Raw genomic sequence first — 4,879 nt, 5'->3', positions numbered from 1 at the left:
TACACATCTATACATGACTACTGGAAAAACCATAGCCTTGACTAGACAGACCTTTGTTGGCAAAGTAATGTCTCTGCTTTTGAATATGCTATCTAGGTTGGTTGTAACTTTCCTTCCAAGAGTAAGTGTCTTTTAATTTCATGGCTGCAATCACCATCTGCAGTGATTTTGGAGCCCCCCCAAAATTAAGTCTGACACTTTCAATCTTCAGTGCCAGAAAACTAAGCATACACAAAAGTGTAGCACACACAAAAACATAGCATACACAAAAGCACTTTATATACAAATAAGTGACATTTTCTTCCAAATTGAAATAAAAAAATCTAGGCAGAATTTCATAATTTCAATGATAAAAGTTTATCATGTGTTGAAAAAAATTTGAGAAATGTTTTAAAGTAGTAGGAATCCATGCAAAAACCATAAGACAAGTGATGTCACTTCATAGTGAAGGTTGTATTTCTTATCTATGGTTGATACAATTCAAAGAGAGATTTGTTTAAAGATCTGCTCAAACTTCAGTTAAAGGTGGGAGGGTGGTAACTTACCTCTATATCTGTTAGTTTAAGCTGAATTAAAACTTCAGCTAAGATCATTCACCACAGCCAAGATATGGAAACAACCTGTGTCCAGCAACAGATGAATGGATAAAGATGTGACTTTATGTGTGTGTGTGTGTGTGTGTGTGTGTGTGTATGCATATTTTAGCTTTAAAAAATAAAGGAATCTTGCTTTTGCAATAACATGGATGTACCTTGAAGGCATTATGCTAAGTGAAATAAGCCAAACACTGCAGTCACTTACACATAGGATCTAAAAAATGTCAAACTCACTGAAACAGAGTAGAAAAGTAGTTGCTAGGGGCTGAGAGGGTGGGGGAAATAGGGAGAGGTTGGTAAAAGGGTTCAAACTTTCAGCTATAAGATGAATAACGTCTGAGGATATAAAGTAAAACATGATGACTACAGCAGTTAACACTGTATTATATAATTGAAATTTGCTAAGAGACAGAATTAAATGTTCTCAATTCCCCCAAATATAAGTGTGACGTGACGGATCCTTTCACAGTGTAAATGTATATCAAGTCACCATGATGTATGCTTTAGGTATCTTACAATATTATTCGTCAATTGTATCTCAATACAGCTGAACAAAAATACTGGCTAAGAAAAATTCTGTCTAAGGGTGAGTATAAGATTATGTGTCCTCTACATAACCAGTTAATTGGGTATAACACTAGAACTGTAACCCAACTAGGTTTTTTTTGCCCAAGCCAAGCAAGCCAAAAACACTGACATGCTGGAATTTGCAGCCGAGGGGGATATTCACAAGGCAGTCAAGCAAGGCGAAGAGAGAACCATTCTCAAATCTGCCTCCTCAAGAAAGGGGCTGAGGTATTTTTGCAACAGTGAATAAGGAAGCTGAGCGGTCCAGGGTGTGGGGAGCATCTGGAGGGTGGGGAAAAGTGTTTGGAAAAAGTTGTGGTAACTGTCATCCTGCAGGTGTGACTAGACTATGGGCGTCTTCTGAGGGTGGAGTTTACGTCAAAAGGTCACCCCGTGGACACACGCGCATGCCCAGTTGAAGGGTTGGGGGCAGGGAGGTCTCGACTCTGCTGACTCTCTGCTCAGCTCAAATCTGATGGCGCTGACTGCTAGGTCCCGGAAAGTAACGAGTTTGCATCCTGTTGTTCAGGCCACGTGCCAGATTGTAGGACAAGTAAGTCTTAAAACAACCTTAATTAGTGAAGGCAGGTGACACTGATTTAACCCATGGTTTCAGAGCCCCAACTACTAGAGGTTATTTTGGAATCACTGATGAGAGAATATGTCTTTTCTACTTCTCTCCTCAGTAAGTTAACCCTTATCTTGTTAGGCTTGCCCAAACACACTTTCTGTCTTATTTATCAGCTTTATAACCCCGAATCCACCCATCAGGTTCTCTGGTTCTTGTCCTTCAGTCTCTCATGGGTTCCCCATGGAAAATTGTGTTTCCTGAGCTGCCTGTCCATCTGAAGCAGCAGAAGTGCTATTTCAGACTTAGAGCCTCTTTTCTTTCCATGGTTATCATACTGCTTTACCATTTATTCATTTATTGAGGATAACATAGGTTTTGTAAACCCAATGTGCTTTACCGTATTTTGGTGTTCCACTTAATTTGATGCGACTGACATTTATTGAAACCCTGAGTATAAGGTGCTGCATGGAGAGTCTGGGAGCCTCAAAGGTGAACAGGATGGTTACTCTGCCCTGTAGCAGTGCAAAAGTGAGTGGGCAAAATAACCAAGGAGTAAAGAATTGTCAACAATGTGCTGTGTAACAGAGATGGTGTCAGGGGCCTGAGGCAAGAGAAGGAAGGATCAGTTTAGTAAGAAGGAAACTTAACTGCGTGTTCAAGTCAGAGCTGGAGTTTGTTAAGGTAGAGAAGGTGGCAGTGAACTAGAGTGGGTCTCATAGTCAGATAACTGAGTTAGAAGCTGCCACATACTTGCTGAACCAAGTGTTTCAATCACCTCCCTGAAACTCAATGTTCAAGAACGATAATATCCACCTTGCAGGGCAGGTGGCCATATATACCTGTCAGAGTACCACCAACAAACTGCACATCTGACCTTTTTGCTCAGAGTTCTTTAGATTGGTGAAGGAAAGAATTTGGCCTCTGGTTAATGCTTTCGCTCACATTTTTTTCTTCAGTGTGCCTGGAAGAAAGGTCAGGTCTCAGGGTGAGGTCTACAGGGAGGGTGGGGCTGGGGAAAGGAGGCAAGCAGATGTTCCTGCACTAGATCCAGGTGGGTGCGTGTGGGTGTGTGTGTATGGGTTTGTTTCTGACCTTTTATTTCTTTCTGCTCTGGTTTCCTCACAAAGAAAAGGAATACATTTGGGAGAAAAAAGTAGAAAAACCTTTCTCCTTTCCTTATAATCCTTCTACCAACCTATTGTTTGTATGCCTAAACTTCCTGGCAAGCGTTAAGTACTCAATAAATTTATAATGAGTAAATGTTAAAAAAAAAAAGCTGGGAAACAAGACAAATGGGATAAAAGGGATCTAGTTTGAAGAGTTCCTTACAGCTTTGGCTTTTTTTTTTTGAGGATAAGGATTGTATCTTCCGTTCCTCACCTCCTTCCTCTCCCCATTTTGGGTGAGTGATTTTCAAGTATAGAGACATATCATATAAAAATCAAAAGTATCTTAACTTGGTTTCCTTTTGGGCAGAGAAAGAGTGATATAAAAATGTTAACTTTGATGGATTAGAAACGTAACAACAGGGAACCAAAATGTGCTTACAATGAACTTGCATGCAATATTGTGACACGTCACTGGGGTGAGTAATGACATGTGGAAATGAAAAAAAAAAAGGAAAATCCAAGCAAGAAAGATGGGGATACAGAGGCAGAGGGAGTAGAGAGAGAGAAAAATAAACTGGAAAAATGAAATAGAATGGAAGAAAGAAGGAAAAAGAATGGAAGAGGTGGATAGAAGAGAGAAGATCATGAAAGAAAAAGGAGAGAAAACTTAGAATCTGCCATATAGGACACATTTTTTTTTTCCATACTGAGGGATTTATTTCTGCAGTGAGTTTCACAGCATTGTCACCTCATCATATTTCCTCAGAATTCTCATAAGCCACTGTTTATAGCTGTTTAACTGCTACTTACCTTTGGATTTTCAAGGGCTTGACTCATAATAGGATAGATAATCATAGTAGCCTATCCCAGGGAAATAATGTATCTCTTGGCATATTATCTCTGGCACATATCTGGGCCCTGAGAAAGGATTTCCATGTTCCTACATTGAGAAGTTGGAAGGTTTTTTGAGATTGTCTCCTCTCAAGAGCAGACTTTGATTTACCCACCTCCGCATATTACCATTCTATCTTACAACTAGGTAAGCATCATTTTCTCTAAGCCAGATGCGCTTTTGAAAAGATGAATCTTGTTTAGCATTGTGTTTCCTTCTGGAAAAAGCTGTTCTTAAGTCACAGGAAGGCAGCATAGCCACCAGCTGAGAACACTCTAGAAATGAGAGCCAGGGGCAGGGGACTTGGCAGGAAAGGTATTCATGGGAAGTTACCAGGTTTTCCTATTCAGAAAGTATTATTCTGTTAAGTTAGTGGATAAACTAAAGCTGAATTGAGAAAGGAAGATAATACTGAAAAAGTAATAGTCTGAACTTCCTGTTTTGTGGCAGTTTCATGAAGTTTTAGGAACCATCTTGCAATGAGAAGAACTGTGACTTTAATGCAGCTTTGAAATATAGAATAAACCCCGGAAGATTTTTTGTTTGTTCTTCTACTTGTTTCCATTTCCATGAGTAGCTATCTGCTTTGGGGACATTCTCCCATTAAAGCTTTTTTAGTTTGGTTTTTGTGCTGTTTTAGTTTGGTTTTTGTGCTGTTTTAGTTTGGTTTTTGAATATCGATAACCAAAGAAGTTTACTGTCCTTTAGTGGAAAAAAAAAAAATCTTGTGTTTATTTCTCAGGTGGAGAGGGGAGGGCAGCCAATATACAGTTTTGAAGTCTGTATTTAAAAAAAGTCACCCTTATTATTTAGCATTGTCCTTCATAATACAAACTGTAAATAAGGCAGCATGCCAGTGCAGAAAAGTAATTTCAATTAAAATTCCCAGGGCTTCTCCGGGGCGACACAGGAGTCAGTCTTAACACACTGTCCTTGAGTCTGGGCACAGCTCACCTGGAAAGCTTCAAAGAGGGCAAGTAGTTTTAGTGTCACCTCTCTTGTCCCTCCTGTCTTCCCCCACACCCCCAAGCCATAAACAAAGCAACGACTGTCCTTTCACAAAAATGCAGGTTCACTGATTGCTTGTCTGGAAAAGCTGGTAATGGACTATTAAAGAGTGGTTGTGAAATCACTGCATAGTACA

Source organism: Bison bison, unplaced genomic scaffold (assembly GCF_000754665.1).
Source record: "Bison bison bison isolate TAMUID 2011002044 unplaced genomic scaffold, Bison_UMD1.0 scf7180017864466, whole genome shotgun sequence".
Classification (NCBI taxonomy): Eukaryota; Metazoa; Chordata; class Mammalia; order Artiodactyla; family Bovidae; genus Bison; species Bison bison.
Note: the sequence above shows the minus strand (reverse complement) of the source record.